Raw genomic sequence first — 17806 nt, forward strand, 5'->3', positions numbered from 1 at the left:
CAGTGGGACAGGATCCAGGCACAGGCAGAGAGCAGCTCCAAGCTCCAGGACAAGGCCTCAGTGCCAGCCCCCGTTCCGTCCGTGCCGGGCAATTCCCAGCAGAGCAGCCAAGGACAGAGGGAAACCCCAAACCCAAATCCCAGCCAGGGCTGCCCCTCACGGATCACACGTGGGTGCCCAAGTCCCTCCCTGCTCCATGCTGCCAGGGCACAGGGAATGTTCCAAGCCCTGCCTCAGTTTGTCTTGACCCTGCAGAGATCATTTCCACCCAGCCTCTGCCAGCATCAACATCTCCCACGAGGGCAGAAGGAGCTTTTGTTCCCTGTGTCCCACAGAGGCGGCGGCTGCGGGGCGGAGCGTGGCACATCGCGGGGAGCCCTGCAGGGAGGGACAGGGACAGCGACAGGAACCGCGGGGCAGGAATGGAGAAGTGGGAATGGGGTCAGCTTCCACAGGGGCCTCAGCAGGGCTCGGCAGTGCCGGAGCCACCAGAACTGACAGGGGAGGAAATGTCCCATCAATATGGGAACTGTGAGAATTCCCCGAGGACACCACTGTCCCTGTCCCCAAGTGCCACATCCACACGGCTCTGAAATCCCAACAGGGATGGGGACTCCACCCCTGTGCCATGGCTGGACAGCCCTTTCCAGGAGGAATTTCCCCAAAATCCCCCCAGCCCCTGCCCTGGCCCAGCCTGAGGCCGTTCCCTCTGCTCCTGTCCCTGTTCCCTGGAGCACAGCCCGACCCCCCCGGCTGTCCCCTCCTGGCAGGGACTTGTGCAGAGCCACAAGGGCCCCCTGAGCCTCCTTTGCTCCAGGCTCAGCCCCTTCCCAGCTCCCTCAGCCCTCCTCACAGGAGCTGTGCTGCAGAAGGGAATCCCCTCCATGAGGGACAGCCCTCACCAGGGATCTGCCTCTCCTGGGGCAGCAGGAACAGCAGAGGCTGCAGGAGGAGGAAGAGGCTGAAGCCAAGGGGAACTGAAACCCCACTGACCACAGACAGCTCCAGGATGGGGAAATGATCCTGCCCTGGAGCCCTCAGCTTCCTCATCAGCATTTCCCAGAGAACCAGGGAATTTTCTGAAGCAGGTACAGCTCCCATGGAGCACCGGCAGCCCCAGAGCCTGGAGCTGTCCCCCAGTCTGACCCCAGAGCCTGGAGAGGAGCCCTGCTCTGGCCAGGCTCAAGAATGCCCACCCTGCTCTACCCAGGCTCGGGAATGCCCATCCCTGGGAATGCCCAGGCTCAGGAATGCCCACCCTGCTCTGCCCAGGCTCGGGAATGCCCATCCCTGGGAATGCCCACCCTGCTCTGCCCAGGCTCGGGAATGCCAATCCCTGCTCTGCCCAGGCTCGGGAATGCCCACCCTGTCTGCCCAGGCTCGGGAATGCCCACCCGTGCTCCCCAAAAACCCATGGCACACGACCCCAGATGTGGTCCCAGTCCTGCCCCAGTGACCTGGAGCAGCTCCTCACCTCTAATCCTTGGGAATATGGGAATGGAAGCACCAGGGAGTGCTGCCAGCTCCGAGCCCGGCCAGGGATTCCCAGGATTAGCACATTCCCAGCAGATTCTGCTCCCAATGCACCCCACCAACACCCAGCTCCCCCAAACCCACCTCATCCCCCCACATGGATTATCTGGGAAGGCTGGAACAGGCTGGGATGAGTCCCAAGGTCACAGAGTCGAGTGGTTCTGCCCCAGAGGGTGCTGGGCACTGCCCAGGCTCCCTGAGAAATGGGCACGGCCCCAGGGCTGCCAGAGCTCCTCTCCCAGGGATGCAATCCCCTCCCTGGGATTGTTGGGGTGTCTGTGCAGGGCCAGGAGCTGCACCTGTGATCCCTGTGCTTCCTTCCAGCTCAGGGTGTTCCAGATTCACCTGCAGACCTGTCCCGGGAGCTGCCCCCAGCCCAACCTTGGCTCCTGGAGGCCAGCAGGACATGGGGCCCTTCCCAGCTTATCCCAGGGGTTGAGCTGAAGAGGGGAGAGGTAGATGGGATATTGGGAAAAAAAACATACAAAACATGACTTGAAACTCCCCATTTTAGTGGAAGTTCCTGGAGAATGCAGTTTGTCAAGTGCAGAGGGACTGGGGACAAGGCCTGCAGGGACAGCACCCAGGGAATGGCTCCCACTGCCAGAGGGCAGGCATGGATGGGATCTTGGCAATGAGGAATTCCTGGCTGGGCTGCAACTGCCAGAGCAGCTGGGGCTGCCCCTGCATCCCTGGCAGTGCCCAAGGCCAGGCTGGACACTGGGGCTGGAGCAGCCTGGGACAGTGGGAGGTGTCCCTGCCATGGCTGGGTGGCACTGAGGGGCTCTGAGGTCCCTTCCCAACCAGCCCATTCCAGGATTCCCTGACCCCAAGGCACACCCACACCTGGGCCAAGGGCAGAGGCTCTGTTTGATGGGAAGGGCTGGGAATCACAGCCCCATGGGATCCTTCCCAGAAGGAAACACAGCTCTGCTCCTCCACCCAAAGCCAACAGAGCCAGGCAGGGGCTGGGTCCTCACACACCTGGGAGCCACCCTGAAGGGGATCCTGGGCAGCAGAGGACAAGGCTGGGAGAGGTCCCATGTGCCTTGAGGAGCTCCTCTACCTCCACCAGCCTAAAATCCCTCATTTCCCAAAAGAATCCAACTGAAATCCTTGAGTCACTTTGACTTTGAAGAAGACAGAAGAGCCTCAGTGGAGTAAGGAAAATGAATTCCCTGTCCAGTGGAGCAGAGGAGAATCCAGCTGGAGCAGGAGTGCTCCTCACGGATGTGCCTGGCACACTCCACACAAGGAGCTTCCAGCCTTGGAATGACAGCTCAGACCTGAGAGAGCAAACACTCATCTCTGCTGCTGCTCTGCCAGAAAAACTGACAATCGTGGAATTCTGGAATGGGCTGTGTGGGAGAGGACCTCAGAGCCCCTCCAGTGCCACCCCTGCCATGGCAGGGACACCTCCCACTGTCCCAGGTGCTCGGGCACGGCCACCCCTCTGCCCCAAACTGCTTCACTTCCCCCACAGCAAAACCCTGATTTCCCAGAAAAAGCACTTGGAATTTGACCCAAATAAATCCCATCTCTGGCGTAGGTTTAGGTTTTTCCAAACCCTCAACAAGTGACTGACCCCCCGTTCAGCCAAACCATCTTGGGATTTACCAAGCTGGACAAAAAACAACCATTAAAGAGTTCAACAATAAAATAAACAACCCCAAACCACCAAGACGACATAAGGGTAAAACCAAGTCAGGCATGGGGCAAAGGTCAGGGAAAAATGAGCAACAAACTATTGAAAAACACCAAAAAAAGGGAATTAACAATAAATTCGACAGAAACACTGAAAATTCAAACATTTTCTCCAACATCAGCTTCCTGTCCTGCCTGGATTTTCAGGAATATTGAGTGATGCCCGTGCTGACCCTGCCCCCCTGGGGATTTCAGCAGGACAGCTGGTTCCAGACACACCAGTCCCAGCAAAAAACCACCTAAAAGCCCCAAAACCACTGGCTAACAGCCAGAAAATGGGGCAAACACGCTGCAAGCCTTCCAAACTTGGACATGGATTAAGGATTAAGGCTGGTTTGGATGCACAGAGCTCGGGGGAGGAAGGATGGCCCGCACCCCATCCCAGAGCAGAAGCGACATTCCCAGAGGCAGGAACGATCCCAGAGGCCTGGGGATGATCCCTGCGTGGGCACTCGGGGCCGGGATAAATCCCACAGACACAGGCCAGGCCCGCTGGGACCGCTGCAGGCACGGAGCGGGCGCGGTGCGAGCGCACGGGACGGGAACCAGCGCTGACCCCAGGGGCTCCGGGAGCACAGCGGGGCCAAGAGCACTCCAGGCTGATGGGGCACAGGCACAGCCCCTGCCAGGGGGTCTGGGGGGACACCAGGGCGAGGGAGGACACGGAGGCTCCTGATGGGAATATCTGCATCGACCAGAAAGTGGGAAAAATGCCCCAAATCTGTCCAGAATGAGACAAGGAGCACTGGAACTGCACTGGATGAGCCCAGCACCTCCCCACTCCCTCCTTCCCACCCATCCCAGACTGGAGCAGGAGCTGGGATGAGCCCAACACGTCCCTGTCTCTCCTTCCAGACCCAGGGAGAAGAGTCCACATTTTCCATCAAACATTTCTGGGAAAAGATCCAAGAGCTGTGAGCAGCTCCTGACTCTCCCTGCTCCTCCAGAACCCCTTCTTCATCCTCCTTTTGCCCCAAGCCAGAGCCAGGAGATGAGATTTTGCTTTTGGGGTGGTGCACAGTGACATTCCCACCTTGTCACCCTTTTTCTGTCCCTCCCTTCCAGCCACCCCAGTACCTGGAGAATTCCATGAACCCCAAAGCCCTCATGGGCTGGGATGAGGCAGCAGAGCCAAGGAAAATAATGTGCAATAATCTCATTGAAATGACTTCAAGGACGGACAATGGGATGGCTGCAAGAGGGAAGCCATTCCCTGTGTCCTGTCCCTGCAGGCCTTGTCCCCAGTCCCTCTCCAGCTCTTCTGGAGCCCCTTCAGGCCCTGCCAGGGGCTCTAAGCTCTCCCTGGAGCCTTCTCCTCTCCAGGTGAGCACCCCCAGCTCTGCCAGCCCGGCTGGTGCCACTGTCCCTCAGACAAGCTTGGAATGGCTCAGAAGGACTTCCCTGGGTTATCCTGGGAATTCCTGTGTGCCAAAGCCTCAGCTCTGCTCCCAGCACTGGCACCTGGCGCTGCACGAATGTTCCCTAAACAGAATTTTCTGGCACCTTCAAGGGCCTGGGTCCTTCCTGAGCCTGAGGCAACAGAGAGGCAGCAGAACCCCCTGGACACTGGCAGGGAGCTCTGGGCAGGGGCTGGAGCCCCAGCAGGGCTGGGGGAGCTGGGAAGGGGCTGAGCCTGGAGCAAAGGAGGCTCAGGGGGCCCTTGTGGCTCTGCACAAGTCCCTGCCAGGAGGGGACAGCCGGGGGGGTCGGGCTGTGCTCCAGGGAACAGGGACAGGAACAGAGGGAACGGCCTCAGGCTGGGCCAGGGCAGGGGCTGGGGGGGATTTTGGGGAAATTCCTTCCTGGAAAGGGCTGTCCATCCCTGGCACAGGTGCCCAGGGGGGTTTGGAGTCCCATCCCTGTTGGGATTTCAAAGCCGTGTGAAAGTGGCACTTGGGGACAGGGACAGTGGTGGCCTTGGCAGTGCTGGGGAATGGTTGGACTCGTGGAGCCCTGAGGGATTTTCCACCCCAAACAATTCCATGATTCCATTAAAAACATCCAACAGAACAGAGAAGCACAAGAGCTGCACGTGGAGGGCAGGTGGAGCAGCTGCAGCCAGGTGAGCTCCCCACAGGTACAAACACCCCCAGGTGAGCTCCCCCCATGCCTGAACAATGTCACCCAGCCCTCAGCACACCCTGAGCTCAGAGCAATGTCACCCAGCCCTCCGCACACCCTGAGGTCCCCTTCCCCCTATTCTTGGATCTCCAGCATCCCAGGAGAGTGGGCAGGCCCTGGCACAGGGTGCCCAGAGCAGCTGGGGCTGCCCCTGGATCCCTGGCAGTGCCAAGGCCAGGCTGGACACTGGGGCTGGAGCAGCCTGGGGCAGGGGGAGGTGTCCCTGCCATGGCAGGGGTGGCACTGGGGGGGCTCTGGGGTCCCTTCCCACCCAAACCCATTCCATGAATCCATGTCCCTGTTCTGTGGCCACAGCAGGGTCCTGTCCCTTCCTGTGGGTCCCTGGCCGGGGCTGACCCCATCCACGCTCCCTCCCCCCCATCCCCATCCCAGCACCACTCCCGCCCGTCTCAGCCAGGAAACCCCGGTAAATCCTGGGATTTACTTGGAGCCTGGCAGTCTCCATCTGGACCAAGAGCTGCAAATCCCACAGCAGCCTTGCCTGGATGGGACAGGCCCCCAGGCTGGCACTGCTCCCAGGACATCTCAGCAAGTCCCAGGTGCTGCCTCGGGGAGCCACAGAACCCTCCTCACCCCTGGCTCTGGGGCAGGACACGGTCCCTTCCCTTCCTTCCCACTGGGAATTCTGTCCTGTCCCTCATCCATCCTTCCCCAGCCATTTGAGGTTCCCCACAGTGCCAGGTGGGCTGCCAGCTGCTCTGCCCTGAAGCACTCCCAGGAACCCCAGGAGCTTGGGGTCAAATCCTTAACTTAAATTCCATGGACTGACACCACCAGGAGAAACTGGGACTGGTTTGGGGCAGGTGGGGCACTTTGGTTTCAGGGCTTTTTGCAACTCCACAAGGCTATGGATGCTCCTGGAGCTGCATCCAGTGTTTCTACTGGAACACAGACTGGAATTTCATCTCCCAAACTGGAACTGCCTCCTTAGGACATCAGCCCCACATCCCTGCAGTCCCATCCCATCTCTCATCCCATCTCTGGCCCCACATCCCTGCAGTTCCATCCCATCTCTCATCCCATCTATGGTCCCACATCCCTGCAACCCCATCCCATCTCTGGCCCCACATCCCTGCAGTCCCATCCCATCTCCAGCCCCACATCCCTGCAGTCCCATCCCATCTCCGGCCCCACATCCCTGCAGTCCCATCCCATCTCCGGCCCCACATCCCTGCAGTCCCATCCTATCTCCAGCCCCACATCCCTGCAGTCCCATCCCATCTCCAGCCCCCCACATCCCTGCAGTCCCATCCCATCTCTGGCCCCACATCCCTGCAGTCCCATCCCATCTCCAGCCCCACATCCCTGCAGTCCCATCCCATCTCTGGCCCCACATCCCTGCAGTCCCATCCTATCTCCAGCCCCACATCCCTGCAGTCCCATCCCATGTCCCCATGGACAGGAGATCTCCACCTCCTTTCCCTCATGGCCACACCCTCTCCAGCTTTCCCTCCTCGGATGTTCCCTTCTCCCACTGCCTGCGGACTCACACACACTGTGCACGAGGTGTGAAGGAGAATTTCCCCTTTTATGGTGAAAGGCAGCAAATCCCAGCTGGGGGAGCTGCCCCCAGCCCTGCTCCTCCCCCCACACCCCACCACCCTCCCTAGGACGGGCTCCACAGCTCCCAGCTGCTCCCTCCGCTTCCCCCCGCGCTTCCTACGGGCTCTGGAGCGGGGAACAGATTTCTCCCAGGATGACTCAGAGGATCCCAGCCCTGTGCCTGTCTCATGACTCCAGCCGGCAGGCTCCAGGCTGGAGTGCTGGATTTCTGGGGCTGCCGATTCATCCCCGCGTGCCGCCGCCGCGATGACAGATCACATTCCTGCCTGGCCTGCTGCCACCTGCATCCCTCGGGCCAGGAGGAGCGGCTGGCACACGCCCAGGGATGCTCAGAAGGGCCTCTGGGAAAAAGAAGCCGCTTTTTCTTGGGAGAAAACTTCCCTGAAAAGGCCAAGGTTGCAATCGGGATCCTGGAACAGGTTAGGTAGGAAGGGACCCCAAAGCCCTTGCAGTGCCACCCCTGCCACGGCAGGGACACCTCCCACTGTCCCAGGCTGCGCCAGCCCCACTGTCCAGCCTGACCTTGAACATTCCAGGGATGGGGATGAAGGAAGGAGCTGGAGCAGCTCTCGGAGCTGCTTCTTGAAACCAAATTTGGATCCCAAACACCACAAATCTCAAGTTCCGCACCAGCATTAAACAAAAGTACAAAATCCCAACACCCTCGATGGAATTCCCAAGAAGTCCAACATTTGTGAAAGGTCCTTGTATACAACCAGAGTTGCCAAGAAAACCTCGGGTCAGAGGGAGAATCCAGAAGAAAATCCACATTTCCACCCTCTGCATTAATGATGGTGAGGTGACTCCACTGCCAGGACTTGGGAGGAAAAAGGGAAAACAGGGATGCCAGGGAGAGTGGGAAGAATGTGGATGCAGATCGTGTGTGACAGGAGCAAAGCAGCCTCCAAACACTGCCCAAACCCATCCAAACAGGGGAGAAAGAAAATGTGAAGTGAAAACACAGACCTGAGCCAGGAGAGCCGAGAGGAACTCAGAGAGGGAGGAAAGAGAAGTTAAATGGACAGAGAAATCCCCCAGGAGAGCCCCGCTCTGCAGGGAGGAGCCGGGGCAGGAGAGGCCCTGGGACACCCAGGGCTGTCTGCAGTGCCACTGTCCCCCCATGTCACTGGGCAGTGCTGTGGCCACCGGAAAGGCACTTGGGACAAGGGGGAACGGCCGCTGCTGCCAGATGAATTAGATGGGATATCGACAAGAGATTCTTGGCTGTGAGGGTGCTGAGGCACTGGCAGGCTGTGCCAGAGCTGGGCCAGCTTTTCCATGGGGAAATCCCTCCTGATGACCACCCTGCCCCTCCCCCGGCCCAACCTGAGGCTGTTCCCTTTCCTCCTGTCCCTGTTTCCTGGGAGCAGAGCCCGACCCCACCTGGACCCACCCTCCTGTCAGGGAGCTGTAGGAAACCACCTTCCTGGGCTTTCCACACATCTCTGCAGGAATTCCCAGCGCTGGGAATACCTGACACGTCCCCAGGCGGAGCTGAGAGCCTGCTCCTGCAGCCAATTCCTGCAGGAATCAGCTCTCACTGCTCCCGTGAGCAATCGGCACTGTCTGACCTCCTTCCTGCTGAGCTCACCTTGATCCCATCCAGGAGCTTATCCCTGTGCTTTCCAATCCCCTGCCTGTGCAGGGGAGCCCAGCTGCCCTCACTGGGCTCATCCCCTGAAGGCACCAGAGCCACAGCTCTGCTCATGCCCAAGCCCAGCCCGTGGCACGGCCCTGGCCAGGCTGAAGCCAGCCATTGTCCTCAGCTGGGCCCTGACAGAGCCGCTGTGTCCGAGGGACAGCAGGGCCATGTCCCCACAGCTGCGGCCCAGCCCTGTGTCCCCACAGCCCCGCAGAGGGACAGCACTGCGGTACCTGCCCTTGCTCCTGGCCCCTTCCCTGCCCTTGCAGAGCTCATTCCCAGCGGTTCCAGCTCCCTCCCTGCCCTTGCAGAGCTCATTCCCAGCGGTTCTAGCTCCCTCCCTGCCCTTGCAGAGCTCATTCCCAGCGGTTCCAGCTCCTTCCCTGCCCTTGCAGAGCTCATACCCAGCGGTTCCAGCTCCCTCCCTGCCCTTGCAGAGCTCCTCCCCAGCTTTCCCCACTGAGGGACACAAAAGCTGGCAGGTGAAGGTGCGGATGAACACCCAGCTGGCACCTCCCAACGCCTGGCTGGGCATCCTGACGGGAATTTGCTGCAGGGCTGTGACTGCAGGTAGCTCAAAAACACCAAACACCAGGGCAAGGTCCTGAAACCAGGGCAGAGGCTTTTCCCACATAAAACAGCAACATTACAGCAACTTTTGAGCAGAGCTGACTCAAAATCAGGGAATTGTTTGGGTTGGAAAAGCATCAGGTCCAACCATTCCGCAGCACCACCAAGGCCACCACTGTCCCTGTCCCCAGGTGACTCCACCCCTGTGCCAGGGCTGCACAGCCCTTTCCAGGAGGGAATTCCCCAATGTCCACCCCGAGGCTGCCCTGGCCCAGCCTGAGGCCGTTCCCTCTCCTCCTGTCCCTGTTCCCTGCAGCACAGCCCAACCCCCCCGGCTGTCCCCTCCTGGCAGGGACTTGTGCAGAGCCACAAGGGCCCCCTGAGCCTCCTTTGCTCCAGGCTCAGCCCCTTCCCAGCTCCCCCAGCCCTCCTGGGGCTCCAGCCCCTTCCCAGCTCCACTCCCTGCCCTGGACAGGAGCACTGGGAGCTCTGGGAGGGACAATGGGCAGGAGGCCACTGTCACTGTTCCTGTGGATGTAGGGCCAAGCCCCTTGGAGCATCTGGGCTGGGATCAGAAGCTGATCAGACCAGCACTGCCCCAAGTGTGCCCTGGGGAGGGTGTGACAGTGACAGTGGCAGTGACAAGACACAGGAAGCCTTATCTGGGCCATCAGCAGACGCGGCTGGGCAGGAAGGTGCTGCAGAGCTCACGGGGAGCTGCTTTGCTGCACTTCCTGCAGCTGCCCACAGAGACACCTCAGCTGCACACACACCACAGGCGGCTCTTCCTCCCCAAAATCCCCCTCGTGCTGCCACATCTCCATCAAGCAGCCCAGACACACAAAAATAACGTGTGAGACTCTCTGGATCCCGGCGAGGAGGCCGCGGGAGCTGCCGAATGTGCGGCTGCTCCCTGCCAGGGGACACGTGGCACTGGAGCCACTCCACAAACACAAACCTCTGGAGCTGCTGTGGGAGGGAAGGAGAGGCAGGGCCCTCACTGCTGCGGTGCCCTGACCCCCACCCACCACCTGCCCCTAAACCAGTCCCCAGCCCCTTCCAGAGGGTCCCACCAGCCCCTAATTCCTTCCACAGGCTCCCACCAGTCACCAAATCTTTTCTCAGGATCCCACCAGTCCCCAAACTCCCCCAGAGGGTCACACCAGTCCCCAAACTCCCCCAGAGGGTCCCACCAATCACCAAACCCTCCAAGACAGTCCCAATAGTCACCAAATTCCCCAAGAAGGTTCCCCCAGTCACCAAGGATCCTCTCAGAGGGTCCCACCAGTCCCCAAACCCCCTCACAGGGTCCCATCAGTCCCCAAACCCCCTCACAGGGTCCCACCAACCCCTAAGCCCGCCAAGGGGGTCCCACCAGCCCCTAAACTTCCCCAGAGGGTCCCAGCAGTCCCCAAATCACCCCACAGGGTCCCACCAGTCACCAAGGACCCTGTCAGAGGGTCCCAGCAGTTCCCAAACCCTCTGTGCTTTCCCTGGCAGCAGCTGCCACCCGGGAGGGACAAACACACTCCGGATATGGGAAGGCTCGTTCCCAGGAGCAGGAATTCCCTGCCCCGAGGCCCGCAGGCTCTCCAGCTCGCCTCTGCCACAAGAGGAGCATTTAGTGGTCAGGAGCTCTGGAGCCACAGGAGGAACAGAGCGGCCCTGGAGGTGTCACCGCCGCCATCCTGGAGAGAGGTGGCAGAAAAGCTCCTCCGGATCCCACCCAACCCCACGGGATCGTCCCTGCTCCCCCAGGTGTGGCAGGGAACCAAACCAAAGGGGTTTTCGGGGTTAACTCCTCCCCTGCAGCCCGGGGAGCTCCAGGGCACGTTCCAAGTGGGGTTTGTTTGTGTTTTTAGTGCCCATAAAACCGCAGCTGCTGCTCCAGCCCAGCCCAGCCGGGAACGGGAAAAGGGAACTGGCTGCAAGGAAAGGCTTCAGATTTGGGGAAAACACGAGCTGGGGCGAGAGAGACCCGAGGGAAAAGTGCTAAATCCTCACTGGCAGCACACAAAATACCACCAAGAAAGGGGGCGAGGATCTGGGTACACCACCTGGATTAGGGCTGTGGGCCCACTCACCTTCAGCCACCTTCCCAAAACAGGGACTGCCCCACTCCAAGGAATACCAGGCACCATCCCTGGTCACAGCAGCAGGGAATTCTGGCAAGGAAACCCAGCTGGACATGGGAATGTGTCAAAAGGGGGAGAAATGACCAGCCTAGAGCTGCAGCTTTGATTTCCCTGCTCAGGGGCTGCTCCAGGTCCAGCCTGATCCATCCCACACGAATAACAACATGGAAAAGGAGGGGCAGCCAGGGGTGTCCAGGGAATGGAGCTGGGCAGGGGCTGGAGCCCCAGGAGGGCTGAGGGAGCTGGGCAGGGGCTGGAGCCCCAGGAGGGCTGAGGGAGCTGGGAAGGGGCTGAGCCTGGAGCAAAGGAGGCTCAGGGAGCCCTTGTGGCTCTGCACAAGTCCCTGCCAGGAGGGGACAGCCGGGGGGGTCAGGCTGTGCTCCAGGGAACAGGGACAGGAGGAGAGGGAACAGCCTCAGGCTGGGCCAGGGCAGCCTCAGGGTGGAATCAGCAGGAATTTCCCCACGGAAAGGGGGGTCAGGCCTTGGCAGGGGCTGCCCAGAGGGGTTTGGAGTGCCCATCCCTGGATGGATTTAAAATCCGTGTGGATGTGGCACTTGGGGACAGGGTCAGTAGTGGCCTTGTCAGTGCTGGGGATGGTTGGACTCGATATCTCTGAGGGGTTTTTCAACCTAAACAATGCCATAATTCCAAGATGAATCTCCCCCCATCCACAAACACAACTCGGTGGAGCTGGAGGAGCTCAGGCCGAGCTCAGGCCCAGCCCTGGCACTGCCCAGGGACAGCTCTGGCCCCGTCACTGCCCCTGTCACTGTCACTGCTTGGCCTCCAACTCCCGCGTGGGACCTGCAGCCCACAGAGCTGCTCCTCCCGGGCAGGAGTTCAAAGGGAAGGAGAGGAGGATTCATGGAGCAGCTGGGATCAGAAGAGCCGCAGTTCCCAGGCCTGGATGCAGCTGGAAGCTGTGGGGGCTGGCGGGAGGGCTGTCCCCTTCCAGAGGCAGCCAGTGTTTGCACATGGAATCAGGGAATCCCAGACTGGCCTGGGTGGGAAGGGACCTTGTCCCCAGGCCCTCTGAAGCTCTCCTGGAGCCCCTTTAGGCCCTGGAATGTGCTGGAAGCTGTCCCTGGATCCTTCCCTTCTCCAGGTGAGCACCCTCAACTGTCCCAGCCTGGCTCCAGAGCAGAGGGGCTCCAGCCCTGGAGCAGCCCCAGGGCTTCTCTGGATTTGCACATCCCTGTCACATCCCCACCTTTCCCACTGCTGGGCACGTGGGTGGGAGCAGCTCTGCACGTGGCAGGGCCATTCCCAGCCTCTTTCCCTGTGCAAATATTGACCCAGCAAACAGCTCCATCACTGCTGCCAGCCCCAGGGGCTTTTCCACGGCCAGGATTTTGCTGGACGCTCCCAGAACTCAGCTGAGTCAAACCTTGAGTCACTGGGCCACGGCCACGCATGACAGTGACACAGATAGGTGCCACCAGGAGAGCTGGAACCCAACCCAAAACACGGCTGGGACAGCAGCAGGATGAGCCCTGAGAGCCCTGCCCTGGCTTGCAGATCTATTCAGCTTCTCCCACCAGGAACCAACTCCAGGAGCACCTCAGGAAGGGCAGGATGTGTCCTGTCTGTGCCCTCGCTCCTCACAAAGAGCACCCCAAAACCTGCCCCAAGCACCTCATGGAAAGAGGCAGCCCTGAGCACGGAGCAGCTTCCTCCTGCCACCCCAGCCACCCAGGGAGCTGCCGAGCCCCAGGCCGGGTGTCTGAGGAGGGCACAGCGTGGGGGGATGCTGTTCCGTGTGCACGGAAACGCAGAAACCACCGTGACTTCCGAGCAGCCGCGGCATCCTCCGCAGCCAGCCCGACACCCACGGGACACCCGCACCCAGCGGGCCCCGGGACTGCACAGGGATCAGTGACGGGATGGGCACGGTGGGAAGGGACCCCAGAGCCCACCCAGTGCCACCCTGCCATGGCAGGGACACCTCCCACTGTCCCAGGCTGCTCCAGCCCCAGTGTCCAGCCTGGCCTTGGGCACTGCCAGGGATCCGGGGCAGCCCCAGCTGCTCTGGCAATCCCAGCCCAGCCAGGAATTCCTCATTCCCAAGATCCCATCCATCCCTGCCCTCTGGCAGCTTAACCCCCCTGGGAAATCCCAAATTGATCCCAAGCTGGGTCTTAGCTCCAATCATCCAGCTTAATCCCCCTGGAATATCCCATATCAATCCCAGTCTGGATCTTGGCTCCCATCATCCATACCATGCCCATCCAACACTCTGTATCCAAAACTTCCAGACTCCTTCAACCACAGGGTTTGGAATTGCACTGTCCTGGACTCTCAGGGTATGGGGGATGCACAGAGAAAACCCCTCAGATCCCAGGTAAAACCAGGCACAATCCTGGCCCTGGGAAGCTGCCATTCCCAGGTAAAACCAGGCACAATCCCGGCCCCAGGAAGCTGCCATTCCCAGGTAAAACCTGGCACAATCCCAGCCCTGGAAAGCTGCCATTCCCAGGTAAAACCAGGCACAATCCCGGCTCTGGGAAGCTGCCATTCCCAGGTAAAGCCAGGCACAATCCCAGCTCTGGGAAGCTGCCATTCCCAGGTAAAGCCAGGCACAATCCCGGCCCTGGGAAGCTGCCATTCCCAGGTAAAACCAGGCACAATCCCAGCTCTGGGAAGCTGCCATTCCCAGGTAAAGCCAGGCACAATCCCAGCTCTGGGAAGCTGCCATTCCCAGGTAAAGCCAGGCACAATCCCGGCCCTGGGAAGCTGCCATTCCCAGGTAAAACCAGGCACAATCCCGGCCCTGGGAAGCTGCCATTCCCAGGTAAAATCAGGCACAATCCCAGCCCTGGAAAGCTGCCATTCCCAGGTAAAGCCAGGCACAATCCCAGCTCTGGGAAGCTGCCATTCCCAGGTAAAACCAGGCACAATCCCGGCCCCAGGAAGCTGCCATTCCCAGGTAAAACCAGGCACAATCCCAGCTCTGGGAAGCTGCCATTCCCAGGTAAAACCAGGCACAATCCTGGCTCTGGGAAGCTGAAAGAAGAGCCAGGAGAATAAAACCCGTTCATTTACAAGGGAATAATGTGAGCAATCGGCACCCAATAAAAGAGACACTGCCATGGAAGGAGCTGGTTCCCACTGCCTGGTGGTTCCCACTGCCAGGAGCGTTCACTCCACACTTTTCCCTGGAGCCCCTCTCCCACACAGCCCCACGGAGTGGGCTGGGTGCCTGGCACATTGGAAGGACACAGGGAGACTGCCAGGCAGGTGGTGTGTCCATGCTCTGCATTCCTGGACACGTTCCCCACAGCTCCACAAACCAGGAGAAGTGTCTGGACTCCTGCCTGGGTCCTGGACAGCCCGTGCAGCCAGAGCAGCTCAAGGCCCCAGTCCACAGCCAAAGCCAGAGCCCTCGAGAGAGTTCAGAGCCCTTTTCTGCCCCTCTCCAAGGAGCAGGACGTGGTCCCAGGCCCTGCAGCACAGCCCCAGGTCACGGGGGATGAGGCTGTTCCAGGAAACCCCAGGGACAAGCGGCTCCAGCAGCACCCAGTGACCCCAGGGAACCCAGCACGGCCCCGCTCCAGCACGGATCTGCTTTCGGTTTTGCTCCCACAAAGTGCACTGAGCCACGGCAACATCTCATGGAGCCAGGCTGGGAGGGAAGGCAAGGGCTCCAGCGAGAGCTCCGAGCCCCTGCCAGGGCCTGAAGGGGCTCCAGGAGAGCTGCAGAGGGACTGGGGACAAGGATGGAGGGACAGCACCCAGGGAATGGCTCCCACTGCCAGAGGGCAGGCATGGATGGGATCTTGGCAATGAGGAATTCCTGCCTGGGCTGGGATTGCCAGAGCAGCTGGGGCTGCCCCTGCATCCCTGCAGTGTCCCAGGCCAGGCTGGACACTGGGGCTGGAGCAGCCTGGGGCAGTGGGAGGTGTCCCTGCCATGGCAGGGCTGGCACTGGAGGGGCTCTGAAGTCCCTTCCCACCCAGCCCAGCCTGGCATTGTCTCTCTGAAGATGCTGCAGAGCCATCTCAGCTCCCACCATCTCACCAGACCTCTCCCTTTCACATCCCCAAGTGCAAACCCATCCCTGCTCGACCCCAAACCCCACAGGCACTGCACTCTCGGGGCCCTGGCAGCGCCAATGGGCTCATCCAGCCCAGCTTTGTTTACAGGTGAGGGTTACAGGGACCGTGGCAGCCTGGCACAGCCCAGCCTGGCACAGCCCACGGCTCTGCCAGAGCAACCCAACCTGTACAGCAATTAGTCACCGGCAGATGAGCGCCGCTGCCCTTCCTCCAGCATTATCTAAGCAGGGAGGGGGGTGGGAAAACAGAGCTGGGAGCCGGGAACGCTGCCAGCCTGATCCCAAAAACCACAGAACCGGTGTCAGTCCATCCCTGGGGACAGGCTGGCACAGCGCTTGGACAGCTCCAGCCTGGCACGGCAAGGGGTTTGCCTGGGGGGCACAACTCCTGGGGGCCTCATCCTGCACAGGCCACTTCTGACTGGGCCATCCCAGCAGCCAGGAGGCTGGGGCTGGTGTCTGGGACCTGTCCCTTCCCAGGGCAACCTGGAGCCATCCCCCCCAGGGCATCTGGATCCATCTCCCCACAATAGCCTGGAGCCATCCCCTCCCTGCAGAGGTGAGTCAAACCCAAAATAAAGCGAATATTTACACCAAAGGAAGATAATTTATTAAATGTGAACTCTTCCCTTTCCGGTGGCACAGAATATGGAGTGATTTCAGTGGGAAGGGACCAGAATGTTCATCTTGATCCACCCCTGCCATGGCAGGGACACCTCCCACTATCCCAGGCTGCTCCAGCCTGGCCTTGGGCACTGCCAGGGATGCAGGGGCAGCCCCAGCTGCTCTGGGCACCCTGTGCCAGGGCCTGCCTGCCCTCCCAGCCAGGAATTCCCCCCCAATATCCCACCTACACCTGTTCTTCCTTTTGGCTGTCCCACTGCAGCCAACCACATCACCTCACAGCATCATCCCTCTCCCCCAAACAAATCCCAAATGACCCCAGGCACACGTGGGACATTTCTGTTCCCTGGGAAACTCAGGCTCTGGGAGTCACATCAAGAACACCAGGCCCAAGGAACGTCAGGTCCCTGATCCTCACAGGTCACCAACCAGCTGACAGCACCAGTTTGAAGGTGCAGGTCCCAGCTGCAGCATCCTCAGGAAGAAGATAAGGAAGAAGATGCAAGAGGAAGCACCTAGAGGCAGGACAAAGGGGGTACAGCCACCCAGCATGGCTCCTGAGAGGACATGGAAGCTGCTGCCAGATGGAATCCTGGAAACCCCCTGCATCTCCCACCCCAGCACGGTGTGAGCCGTGGGACAGCAGCTCCTGCCCATCCCAGTGCCCCAGGACAAGGGGACACGGGGGGAGCACAGCTGCAGTAACAGCAATAACAACAACAACAACAAACCAACAGCACACGAGCAGAAAGCCCTGAGGGAACACCAAACTCTGATGCAGAGCTCTGCTCTCCAGCATTCCCGACACACACCTCGCTCCTGCTGCCCTCCTCCAGGGACCCCGGGACGGGGCTGGGATCCACGCTGGGATTGTGCATCTGAGCCCCAGGAGCGTGCCCTGACGGACAAACCCACGGCAAAACGAGCACTCCCCTTCCCCTGCTCCGAGCACAGGCTCGGAACAAGCTCAGCCACAGCCTGGGAGTGTGCCAGGTGGGAAGAGACGACTGGGGGGGTTCTGCAGCAAAGGCCTCATTTCCTGATTTTAGGGCACTTCACCTTCTCTGTGACGCTGCCAAAACTCATTTTCCCCGACAGCTCTGGGGGCAGGAACCAGAAGAAAACACGACGCGAAGAGGCCCTAAATCCCCAACAAGGAACACCCCAAACCACAACAACCAACAGCATCACCCGACAGCGAGCAGGGATGAGGGAGAGGACAGAGGAACTGTGGGACATCCCACAGATCCTGGGGTCAGGAGCGTCCGAGGGAGCAGGGAGGGCACGAGGGCCTGCCTGAGGGGGCTGGGGGTGCCTGGGGAATGGGGCTGGGGGCACAGTCCCCCATCGCAGGGAATGGGGCTGGGGGTATCCAGGGATACCATCCCCACGCCGGGGGCTGTGGGTGCCCGAGGAATGGGGCTGGAGGCACAGCCCCCGTCGCAGGGAGCGGGGCTGGGGGCACGGCCCCCCGCCGCAGGGGCTGTGGGTGCCCGAGGAATGGGGCTGAGGGTACAGCCCCCCGTCGCAGGGGCTGTGGGTGCCCGCTGGAAGCAGGCCGGGGAGCAGCACGTCCCACGGCCGGAGCTGAGGATGCGCAGGGGCAGCAGGCCCGGGGCCGTGCCCCGAGGACAGCAGTGCCCCCCCAGCCCAGCCGATGTTTCCGGAGCGGTGACAGCCCGCGCACGGCGGGGGAGGGAGACAGACCGAAAACACCCAAACCGTGAACGCGCCGAGCCGCGCAGGGGCGGCTCCGGCTGCCGGGAGCCGCTCAGAGCGGCTTCGCGGGGGGCTGAGAACTGCCCGGTGCGGCCCGGCCCGGGACCGGCCGCGGCC

The 17806-nt window shown here is 60.8% G+C and overlaps 1 protein-coding gene across 3 annotated transcripts in view; it reads right to left on the reverse strand.

Moving 5' to 3' along the window:
• SBF1 (SET binding factor 1) overlaps window positions 1-17806 on the reverse strand; it is a 64990-nt gene that overhangs the window by 46792 nt on the left and 392 nt on the right. The window lies entirely within an intron of this gene.

Source organism: Fringilla coelebs (genome assembly GCF_963513975.1).
Source record: "Fringilla coelebs genome assembly, chromosome: 5".
Taxonomy (NCBI): domain Eukaryota; kingdom Metazoa; phylum Chordata; class Aves; order Passeriformes; family Fringillidae; genus Fringilla; species Fringilla coelebs.